This window comes from Manis pentadactyla, chromosome 3 (assembly GCF_030020395.1).
Source record: "Manis pentadactyla isolate mManPen7 chromosome 3, mManPen7.hap1, whole genome shotgun sequence".
NCBI classification, from domain to species: domain Eukaryota; kingdom Metazoa; phylum Chordata; class Mammalia; order Pholidota; family Manidae; genus Manis; species Manis pentadactyla.
Genome location: NC_080021.1, coordinates 129981827 through 129994161, shown reverse-complemented (window position 1 = coordinate 129994161; position 12335 = coordinate 129981827). Strand labels below are relative to the sequence as shown.

Genomic DNA, 12335 nt, shown 5'->3' with positions numbered 1-12335 from the left:
ACACATGCTTCTTTTGTCTCAGAAGAATTTCTCTCCCTCATCTGAGTATGACAGTCCCTGTAGACGTGCTGGACATAGATGCTCAGTATCATCTCCTTGTGAATCTGGGTCAGGACATCTTGGGCAGAGCCCAAGACTTTCTATCTCTAACAATTGCCCTTGGCAACTTTGGAAAAGAGTGTAGCATAGGGCACAGTTGATATGGGAGCTACCACTAATGTTCTCAAGAAATAGAGCCTTACTGAGGTGATGCTAGTATCTCCCATAATTAGTGAAATTCTGCTAGATGAGAGAGTACATCTAACATCCTTCCCACTCACAGCACCTCTGGGTGGCTTTGTTCTGTTCACCTGCATCCCAATCTGGCTGCATATTTCAAGCACCTGGTCAGGCTTTTAAACCTCCGATGCCCAGGCCTTACCCCAGCTGAGGTGGATCTGAATCTGTACCATCAGTATCCATGCTGCAAACTCCCCAGCTGACCACCAGGTGTGGTCAGGACAGGAGCCATAGCTCTTTCCCAGTGAGGGCAGCCATTCTAAAACGTTGTGTGGTGGGTTCCCATGGGGACAGGGTGGAGACCTACCGCAGTCAGCAGCATCCTGACCCTCCATGCACACAGGACCAACAGGGTCATCTTTGTGTATGCACAACAGACCCACACATTTTTCAGCAGGACGCCAAGGCACTGTCAAAACCTGAACAAAGTATACATCCCCTTTAAAAGAAAAAAGATTCATCATCAATCTCATATCTTGACAATTATTCTCACTGTAATGTGACTTAAGTATGTAGCAAAATAAAATTAGATATAAATTTTGTGCACTTTACAGCTTTTATATAACTATAAACCAAAATAATTTTCACATCAAGTACTATAAAACCTGAGATCCAATAAAATACAAGTAGGCCTCATTAATTTAATGTGACAGGTAATGTCATTTTGCAGAAACTAATTTTCCAATTTGGGCTTAGAGCAGGAAGCTATTGCCTCAGGGCCCACTTTATAGTTATTGTTTCCGGATTTTAATTTCAATGAAACATACAGTGAATGCCCCATGACAACGCTGCTCCCAAGATGTTAATAAGTTGAGGCTTTGCTTGAGGTCATGATGGCTCATCCCTGCACCCCAGGTTTATACCTCTCTGGAACACTTCTCTCCAAGGGCTTCAGTCAACAATCCTGTTTCCTCAGCCACTCCTGACCTTCTCTCCAAAACATGTGCAAACCCCTGACTGTCTCCCTTCCATCTCTTGGCTGAACCCCAACCCTGTATGGTGGCCAGTCTTCTGCATCCCACCATGGCCACTGTCCACCCTGCACCTGAGCCACCCTCCCCACATGTAACCTAAAGTCTGCTGCATGGTGACACCCTGTAGGATTCTCATTGCACTTTGACTAAAACCACTCTCTCCTTAGCCAGCCCACGCCTCTGCTCTGACCGCTGCCCACTCCTCCGTCATGCCTGCGTGCACTCTGCCCCCCTTGGCTGACATCCTTGCGGCCTCGGCCTCCTTCCTCATACCTTGCACCTCCTGCCTTATACAAGTTCATGTCTCCGCCCGGACTTCTCCAGAGCCTGTGACGGCTCCTGTGTGTCTGCTTCAGACTGCCTCCAGGGAGAAGCTGCCGGGCACTCCGGCACAGCCAACCGGTCACAGCCCAGCTCCAGCACTTGGCACCCTCTGCTATTTTTTGTCTTCATGTCTTTGTTTGTTTGGAGTATTAGTTTAGGTACGCAAGCTGCTATGACAGATAAACCATCAAATCTTGTGGCTTAGCAAAGCATAATTAGAGCTTACTTTGCACTCATATAAAATACAAAATGATTTTTCTGATGAACAGGTGGACCTCCTCAGGCAGTGCTCAGGGACCCAGTGCCCACCCATCTTGAGGGGAGGCTTTCTGCACCTTTTCCAGAAAGGGGGAGCAGAGTTGGTGCCAGCAGCAGGCCCCAAAGGCACACCGGTGTCAGCACGGGCCCTGTGAGCAGCCCATTAGCCTACTGCTCCCTTTACTGAATTTCTGTCAACATTTCCTTCTGCCTTTGGCCTTCATTTAGTGGGAGCCATAGTCAGCATGCAGGCACCAGTATAGAAGTCACAGGGCATGACCCCCAGACCCTTCTGGATATGCTTACATCAGTCTTTGAAAGCTATTATCAAAACCAAAACCCAAATGATTGTGTGCACACATGTGTGAGCATGCATGTGTGTGTAGGTGTAAATTACACCCACAAAGGAGAACCACCCAAGGCTATTTATTTGGGGCTTGTCATAGCAAGGGAGGCACCCAGCATCACTTGCCTTTGACAGAAACTCAAAGGCAGGCAGGGGAGGGAAAGCTGACAGAGGAAAGAGGGGGAGGCATGTATGTGGGCACCTGGGGCAGCTGGGGGTGGGCTGCCAGGGAGGCATCCTCTGCAGTTCGTTGGGGAGCACACTTGACTCTCTCTGGTTGGTTCTGGTTAGAGTGAGGACAGGAAAATGGGCAGCTGGCTGCCATCACCAGGTCCTGACCGTGTGGGCTGGCTGCTACAAAGGTCACAGGTCAGAGTCCTACAGCTACGTGTGTTCTGGTCATTGTGCATATTCAGTGTGTCTGTGTCTACTTCAGGCACATGTACCTATATGTATACCCACCTGCTGTCTGCCTGCATATTCTGTATGTCTGTATCTAATCAAGCAATATACCCATATATGCACACCCTGACCCTCCACTGATGAACCCTCTATTTGAACAGCTTTGTACAGCAACAGCCACACTTCTCAGCACCTATAGTACTGAATGATTTCAATAGGAATATATTGATGATCAAGGAGGATAGGCAGGGACCAGGCAGCACTCTGGGGAAGCAGCGGGAATGAGAGGCATTGTCCCCATCCTCAGAAAGCTTGCGACCAGGAAGAGTCTGACTGCTTAGATTCTAAGGACCTGTGAGGCCACAGCGCAGCAGCCCACCTCCAGGAGGGTGAGTGCCTTCTGCTGTGAACTGACTCGTGAAGGCACAGTGAGCATGGGTGGGCCCAGTGTGCTGCGAAGGACTGACTGCCCAGGGCCCACCCAGGGAGCCTCAAGGGGGTCGCGTGCATGCAGTGGCCTGCCAGCAACAGGCATCCAAACAGCCTGGAAACAGGAGAACAGAGCGTCCACACTGACAGCTGGGCAGAGCTTCCCTCCTGCCTCCTGGGCCCTCTCCCCACCAGGCTCAGTCCTGAGCTCAAGGCGAGGGCCAGGGCCCAGCGGCTAAGGACCAGTCGCCGCCAAGAGAAAAGAAATCCCAGCTCTCGGATGGAGCGCCCTGCCGGGGTGACCAGGACCAGCCCCTCTGTCGGAAACACGCTCACACACACATGCCACACAGATACCACACACTTCCTCACACTCACACACTCATCCACACTCACTCACATGCAGTGCTACACTTGGTTACATGAACTGTGGGGAAACAGAGAGAGGAAGGGAGGAAACAGGTGTTGGATGGATCACAATTTTCAGTTGTGTGACTGGGGAAGACATCGCTGAGAAGACAGATCCCACACTTGATCTGAAAGGTGGGAAGGAGCTGTGACAGAGCACACGTCCTCCAGACAGAGGGAATGAAAATTACAAAAGGCTGCAGGCTCAGCTTGACTTCCTGCAGGAAAAGCCCGAGGTCAGAGTGGCTGGATCAGGGTGCTCATGAAGTACCAGCAGGTGAGGTCAGGGAGAAATTGGCAGGGTCTGAAAGGCCAGCTCTTGTGAGTGATGGTGAGGACATGGCCTTGCTCCGAGGGGAATGGGGAGCTGAAGGATGTCATGGGCCGTCCAAGGTTTCTCAGGGCTCACTCCACCCACTGCATGAAGAACTGATGGCAGGCAACTAAGGGCAGGGGTGGGAAGCCCTCGGGAGGCCGTTGTGGTGGTCGGTCCCAGCAGGACGTGGGGCGGCTGGGCCCGGGGAGTGGTGGTGGGTGGTCAGCCATGTGGGGGGGAGAAGGCGGGGCCTGATACACGCTGAAGGCGGGGCTGACAACCACCCAGACACAGCCACACTTGCAAGGCAGCAAAGCAATGCCCCGGAGCTCCATGCTGGCTGTTACTCATGCAGCTTCTACCTAGACTTGCCCTGGTCCATCCATGGTCCACTCATTCTTAGCAAAGTCACCTTGACACCTGTGCCCTTGCCCAGCAGATCTAGGCTGACAGAAGGCCATGGAGACCTGCTTCCCCCAAGTCTCTACATCAGCCCGCGTCTCCCAGTTGGGCCTCCCATGCAGAGCAGGTCTCGTCAGCACTCAGTCCTGGGCACCTGGCTGCTCCAGCATTTCTGCTCTGGCCACAGGGCTCCTTTCACGTCGCCGCAGGTCCACACCCAGCCACGACCCCCAGACTTCCTACAGGTCCCCTTATTGCTGGCACCCAGGTTCCCTTATCACTGCTCAGTGAACCTGCAGCCTTCCCTGAAGAGCTGCCCTTGGCTACAGGCCACAGATGGGGGCAGAAAGGCCACCCTCCTCACTGCATCCTTCCCTGCCCTCTCCTGTGTCCCTTCATTGGTGTCCCCAACCTGGCTCTGCCTCTAGGGCCTACAGCCCAACCTGCTCCTCACCTTGGAGGCAAACAGGGACACCAGCAGAGCTGCACAGCCCACGCCCCACTCCCTCTGCTTCGCCACACCTGCCCTGCTTAACTGCTGGGCTCACCCTAGACAAGCCGGCCCAGGCTCCCGGGAGGGTTTTCCCTCTGTCCACAGCACCCTGCTCCCGATTCAATGCCCCCAAGGCAAATGCCACCTCTTCAAGGACGCTCTGAGCCCCTCTCTGGGCTGCCTGGCTCCTCTGGCCGTCATGACACTGCCCCAGCCACTGGAGCTCTATGCGCTCTTCTGTTAGGCAAGAAGCCTCTGAGCCCAGGAGCCTTGTCTATGTTGCTCATTCTTGACTCTTCAGGTCTAAACCCTGTGTATGGCCATTACTAGTCACTATGTGTGGAAGGAATAAAATAATTTCCTATTAGGTCACTAAATCAGTTGATTAAAGCAATAGAAGCCACCAATATTTAACTAATAAACATGACAAGTAAACATGATTTGCTGGCTCAGCAAAGTATTGAAACCCCAGCTGTCTCAGCTCTGTGGACACAGCCTGAGGGGGGCAGTCCCTGGGACCGTGGGCTCCACCAGGTGGTCACAAACTCTGGGAACATAGGCAAATGTATATTCAATGGTTTGTCCATGTGAAGTTTCAAGATAAAATAATTATTGTTATTATTTCCAGACTTTATGATGAGCCTATAAATACCCAGGTGACAAGGTAACTTTAGATGCTAATTTCATGCCATTCCAAACAACAGAAATAAGCTAAGACCGTCTTGTCCTGTTTGGGAAAACGACACCAGCATGTAGCAATCTGACCAGGCGCCCAGTCGGCCTAGATGGACCAAGGAGGGCAGTGCAGGGGGTGCAGAGCAAGGGGCTCCTCAAGGCCACAGGTTGTGTGCGTTCACGCGGTCAGACTGTTGCAGCACGCACCACTGTGCTAGGCAGCTTAGTTTCCTCCTGCTGCTGTCACAAGTGACCATGCACTTAGTGGCATCAAGCAACATAGATTTACCATCTTGTAATAGAGGTCAGAAGCCCTCAATCTGTTTCACTGGACTAGATTCAAGATGCCAGCAGGTCAGCCCACCTTCCCGAGGCTCCAGAGAAAGGCCTGTTTCCCTGTTTTGTCCAGCATTCAGAGGTACCCAACATCCTTGGCTCATGGCTCCCTGAATCCTCAAGTGCATCCCTCTGTTTACCCATCTGGCTAACCCACAATAATCTCTCCATTTCAAGATCTTTCATTCCACCCCCAAATACACATTTGCTAAGTAATGTAACATACTTGCAGGTCCTGGGATAGGCATGCACTCCTCTCTGAGGGTGCCGTTATTCAGCCAAGCATGTTGAATAAATGCCAAATGAAAGGCTGCTGGGCATGCATCTTCACGATTACTGGGGAATGGCTGTTTTCTTTAAAATGTTTCAGGGTATCTGGCAAGAGGTAAAATGAGCCCTTTAACGTCCTGGCAACATGGGGAGTAAAGAGCAAGAAGAGACTGGAAAAAGGCTCAAGCAGGTCCACAGAGTGCTCATCTCTGGGAGGACAGCTGAGCCACTGGCAGGGGCTGTGGAAACACCCCTCCCTGCAGCTGCTTGGAAGGCACCTGCTCTGTGGATTAAGGAATGACTAGATACCCTTGGGCCTGGAAGCCTCTGCAACCTCCTTCAAATAGATATTTCCATAATAGTAAAATGGAAAAAAGTATGTATCTATTAATGTTTTGGCATTAATATTAACATAATGGACCCAAGACACAGATCACTGTCTGTATCTGTGCAGATCAGTAACACCAGAGTGATGACGTCATCCCAGGAAGACACCGCTTTGCCCTTCAATTTGAGCTTCTTCCCACTCCTGGCCACTAGCCTCCATTCCAGTGAATTAAAAACCCCTGCGTTTCAGGCTCTCTGCACCTCAAAGGAAGCCCACCACGTCTCCAGGTGAGGAATCAAACACGGGCCTCCAGAGCCGGTTTCCCTGCCTCTGACCTGTCCTTTTCCATATGCAAAGTCCATCAGCAAAGCCTGCCAACTCTACCTCCAAACTGTGTCCCAAACCTGCTCCTGCTCGCCGTCCCCGTTGCCAACTCACCCTGCAAGCTGCCCTGCACCTCGCCCGGACACGTGGTGGCACCCCGACTGGAACCCGCTGGGGCTCCCTCTCCACCTCCTCTCCATCAGCCCTGTCTGGGTGACCCGGCCCTCCTTGCCAGCCTCTCCCCCCGCAACCCTCCCCCTCAATCTTTGGCCTTCTTTCTGCTTCCCAGAACGCATGACCCTCTTTCCACACTGCAAGTCACTGGCACACACTATCCCCTACACCTGAACGCCTTTGCCTTTGCTCTCAGCAGTGACAGCTCCCAATATGTCAACCTAAATGCCACCTTGACTACCCTGGGCAGAGTGTGCCCATCACCCCTCATCCTCCTTCCTGGGCACTGGGGTTCCCTTGAGCTGCTCACGCAGCCTGCATTTGCCTCCTTTATCGCTCGGCCCCTTTGCTTGTTTCTCTGACTGGCCCACATGGAGAAGGGGCCTGTGCCCTTTAGGGGAGCTCCATGGGGTGGCCCCCCCAGCCACTCTCCGTGTCTCCTGACTCACTAGAGACAAGGGGCTCTTATTGGGAAAGGAGCTGGAGGGCTTCGCATCAGGAGCCCACCCTGTCCGTACCCCTCACCCCCAACTTTACTTAGACTTGTCACTTCTAATTCTGACATCCTGATGACCCTAAGCTTAACTCTTTGTCAGTTTTTCAGATGGTGGAGAATTTCATCCCCTAAATCATTTTTCATGGCTTATTCCCCAAACCAAACAGCAGGGCGTGAGCTCGCAGAGAGCTTGGCCTGAGCCAGTGCAGGCCCTGGCTCTCTGCGATCAAGTCAGACTGAACAAAGGCATGATGGTTTGAATGGATTCGTGAACGAGTGAGTGGATGGGAGGTGAATGGCAGGAACATTCCCTGCACAGGAGATGGCCGGCCACAGAGCTGTGAGGGCAGAGGGGACACGGCGAGCACGAGGCTGCGGGCCCATGGCTGCACTGGGGCAGTTCTTCAGCAGCTGTGGCCCAAAGACGGTCCCGCACCCACCCACAGGGTGGCAGCCCCTTGGCATCCCAGCCGACTCAGCCCAGGCCGGCGTGCCCGGCGTGGGCCTGTCTCCCCCGGACACCATGCTGGTGTTGGCAGTCAGTGGGAGCTGCTGAATTCCCTTGAGGCCACTCACACCTCATGGACTACATCTTGCTATTTGATTCCACGTGTCTCAGCTTGGGCAGCCTAACCCTAACCCAGCTTGAACAACAGACATTGACCCTGTGGTCCTGGAGGCTGGCATCTGCTATCACAGCACCAGCAGGTCTGGCCTGTGAGGCCACCCTTCCCGCTGTCCTCACATGGCCAATGCGGAGCAGGCCCTGGGGCGTCCTCTTCCAAGGACACAAGTTCTATCAGATCAGGACCCACCTGTGTGACCTCACTTAACCTGAATGGCCTCCTTAAAGGGCCCGTCTCCACAGAGAGCCACACTAGGGAAGGGGGGACAAGTCAGCCCCAGCAGCCCAGAGGGTGCTCTCACTATATCTTCTCAGCCCGATTCAGCTGAAGTGCCACCTGCTAGCCACAATGCCACCATAGGAAGGGCTGACAAAGCAAGAGGGCACTTCCCACAGAAACTGCTCAGCGCAGACCCTGAAGAAGACATTTCAGATCTTCTAAAACTGTCCTTGTATTTCTTCCTGAGACCCACTTGAACCCAGACAGGAAAATGGGCCCACCTGCTTCTCCTCTGTGTTTTGGTCTAATTTCACCATGAGGGTCCAGGGGAGTCCCCTGAGCTGTCCTTTGAGACCACATCCTCAAAGGAAAATACAACCGAAAACAGAGCCACAAACAACCATGGCCTCAGGAATTGGCAACGGAGCTATGCTGAATACATCCCGCTCACGTTATTTGCTCTGAAACCTCGGACACCTGCCCCTGTCCTCCAGAGGCGCCAAGAGTGGAGGCCTGTACTGCAGACAGAAGGGGCTGGTCCCAGAGCCAGGCACCCCCGCAGACCGGCCCTTGGCCCTCCGGGGTGGCAGGCAGCCTGCATGCTGTGCTCACAGCAGGTGCCGCTCCCCTACGGAGGCTCCTGGCTACCAGGGTTAGAGGGCAAATGCTCCAACCAATTTCCTTACGCAAACCCATTCCAGGAAGTCAGAGGAGAAAAACATTTCAACAGAACAGCTCCACCTGCATGGAGCAGGAACTAGCAGATCCTGGAAGCTTAAAGAGGAAAAGTGCATTTAAATCTCTAAACTCTGTTTAAATATTTGAGGATATGAAATAATGCTGTGACTTTTGAGACACTTAACAAAGAAGTGAATCTTTTCACCCATTCTTACCCAGTACCTATTGACATTTGCATCACATTTTTAAAGAACTGATCAGTTCTTTCCCATGAGATTCATGCTGTTGTGACCCCCCATCCACCCAGCTTATGACTCAGAGAGTGGGTTACGATGCTCACAGTCCCCCCTCCAGTCCCCTGACAGGGTGTCCACAGAGCTATGCTCACAGGCTGGGCTGTCTGCCTAACACTTCACGGTGCTGGCAGACTCTCCCTGCCTCCTTCCACCCCACTGACGGCACCCCAGAGTCCTGAGAACCTTTACAACACTCCACGAGCATTCCCGCCCCCACCTAGAAAACTCTCCACAGAAACCCACAGAGCTCTCGGCCACTTTCTGTCTGTTCTCTGCTCCAATGCCTCCTATCCTGAGGCATCCCTGGCTGCACTCTGATGCTCTGCCTGCCCTTCCTGCTCTTCCTCTGGGCTCTTATCACTGTACGCCACGAACTAGAAGGAAGAGCTGCAGGACAGGGACCTCAGTGAATAGATTCCCTTGCCTGCTGCGTCCCGGGTGCCAGAAACGGAGCCTGCTCACGGAAGGTGCTCAGTAAACCCTCACTGAAGGAGTGAACAAGCACATCGCACACATCACACAGCACAAACTCCTGGGAAGCAGGCACTGTCTCAATGACATCCAAGGGCTCAACCTGTGAATCAGCATTCCACAGCTGCCTGGACTCAGCTGTGTGTGGCTCTGACATAGCTACAATAGGAACTACTAGATGTGTTGTTATTTCAGCTGGAAACAGGGTTGGGCTTGGCAGGGATCTGTCCTCAACCTCCTGGGAGGGGTGTGCTGCTTGTATGATGAACACTCACAGACAGACATCAAACATTCACGCATCCTCAGAGCTTGGAAAGCCACAACAGAATGTTTAGGAACTCACAGTCTTCATTTCTTATTATTGCATACTTGGGGAGCTGGGGGCATGGGAATCTATCTGCTTAGATTGGGGGAAAAAAGAAATGTACCCTATTTCTCTAAAAAGCCCTATTGAGTATCCTGTGGGACATAACAGACTGATTATGCCATAGTAACAATGCATCTCAGACCCCAGTGGCTTTGCACAATCAACATTTGGTTTTCAGCCATCTCAAGCCTACCAGGGGTCCAGCATTTCTTTGCATGTGGAGCTGGCATTCTGAGCCACCCAGAATATCTCCATATCAGTACAGGCTTCCCCCAGTGGGGAGGTAGGGAAAGGAAGAGGGAGGCAAACGTCAGCAAATACATCCAAGGGGCAGGAAGCTGCCTTCCTCCAGTCACGTAGGACGTGGAGCTCCATGTGTGCACAGCTGTAGTGCCTGCCCCAGGGTCATTCCATGCCTCTTGAACTTTAGAAAGGCCACCCTGGAGCAGATCCCCAAATACCTCTGGGGAAAGAGCACCATTCTTTCAAGCCTCAGAACAGGTGCCCGGAGGGGAACCTGCCACGGCAGTGCATCGTGGCACCCAGCCCAGCAGACCTGCCCCAGGGCTGGCCAGCCATGCACCGCTAGGCCAAGGTACTGGGTCTGATGACCTGGGAGATGCTGTAGATGGAAGAGAAACGGGCCCACGATCACGCGTGGAGAGCCCAGCGAGTAGGGGCTGGGCAGGTGGAGGGGCCAGGAGAGGCGCTGAAGATGAGTGCGGGAGAGGTGGAGGTGCAGCATGCAGAGCCCTGTCAGAGGCATGGAGGGCCATGCTTCAGGCCTGAGGGGACCCACCGAGCCAGACGCTCTTCTACAATACCACCTTGCCAACCTCATCAGGAGGAGAGCTCACTTCTCATTGTGCCCTTGAGTCTGGAAGGATCCTGTGACTGCACTGCCCACTCGAGTACAGAAGGACGAGCCCACATCTGCTCTGGGCAGAGCAGTAAAGCAGTAAGTGTCCCAGAAACTTCTGCATCTCATCTCCTGGGCTGCTTGCCCATGGAATACTCTCTGGTAGAGCCCAACCAGCATGATGAGAAGCCCACGGCCACGTGACGGTTCTGTGGTCAAGGGTCCGTGGCGAGCTCCCAGCCCATGGGCACCAAGACTGCCAGCCGTGTGAGCGCACCTCCTTGGACGTGCAGCCTTAGGCGACTCCAGCCCGGCTTCCCTCTGACTGTAAGCACAGGAGCCATCCCACCAGGCCTAGCCAGCCAGCGGAGCCATGACACACAGCGGGCATTGTTTAGACTGGGGGCACGTGTCATGCATCAGGGGAGCCAGGGTGCAAGAACCACACTGGGTTCAGCTCCATCGAGGTCCCCAGTGACCTTGGAGAGGAAAAGGAAATCTGGCTGGAATGGACTCACAGAGAGGGCACAGAGGAGTGAAGACACATGATTCAGTGGGGTTTGCTGTGAAGGGGGCAGAAACGAGGCAGCAGGTAGAAGGAGAGCAAAGGGAGGTACTCTTTTCAGATGGGAGATACATTCCAGCATGTTATATCCTCGGGAAAGATCCTGCAGATGGTGCTGAGGACAGGGTGAGACTGAGTCTACAGCTGCCTTTGGGAGCCAAGAGGCATGAAGCTGAGAGGCTCTGGCCACCACAGGAGGCTGATGGCTCACCCAGTGAGGAGCTGGCCCGCACTGGACGAGGCCTCACCAGGAGCAAGGCTGGCACCTCCAGTTGGAGCACAGGTGGACCGCTGGGCAGGGGCTGGCCCACAGACTCCACAGAAGGTTCACATGCTCTCTGTGGGAGAAATAGGGCCTGTCATCAATGGAGACAGGAAGGGAGGGAAAGTAGATGGTGTAAGGGGAGAAAAGGTGAGTTTAGAGCCCTCCTAGAGCAAGGCGGGGCAGCAGAGGGCCCAGTGGGCTCTGTGTGCTGGGGGACTGTGCTCTTGTGTTTGGGGCCCTGATGGCAGCGTGGCGCAGAGACAGTCTCAGACAGAGACTTAAGTGACAGCACAGCATGGTAACCATGGAGCAATGGAGACTTCCTGCCCATGAAGATGCAGGAAGGCCTCAGTAGGAGCCAACATCTGCAGGGGACCCTCAAAGGACAGGAGGAGCTTGCTGAACAGTTTTAGCTGGAGGGGATCATATTTGAGAGAAGAGAATATGGGGCAACATGGAAGCAGAAAGAACTGAAAGTGCTATACTGCAAGATGGGCAAGATCCATGCTTGCTGGGCAAGGAGCCCACAGAGGAAGGGACCTCCCCACTCTCAGCGACAGGCAGGAATCACACAGCTACAGAGGACAGATGTTAGTATCAAAATATATCTCATTACAACTACTGTTTTGGATAATACAGCAAGTTTTAGTGAATCGGTGTGTATATTCATTCTTTCAACAAATTATTATGTGTTATAGTAGTTAAAATTAGGTTTGGTTTATATTCAAAGAAATATAACATTAGCTTGAACAAAA

The 12335-nt window shown here is 53.1% G+C and overlaps 1 long non-coding RNA gene across 1 annotated transcript in view; it reads right to left on the bottom strand.

Moving 5' to 3' along the window:
* Positions 1 to 5874: 5874 nt before the first annotated feature.
* The window catches only part of LOC130682949 (uncharacterized), an 87703-nt gene continuing 81242 nt past the window's right edge, over positions 5875 to 12335 (bottom strand). Inside the window, exon 3 of the long non-coding RNA XR_008996426.1 lies at positions 5875 to 6017. This is a non-coding gene — a long non-coding RNA (uncharacterized LOC130682949). The remainder of the gene's footprint in view (positions 6018 to 12335) is intronic.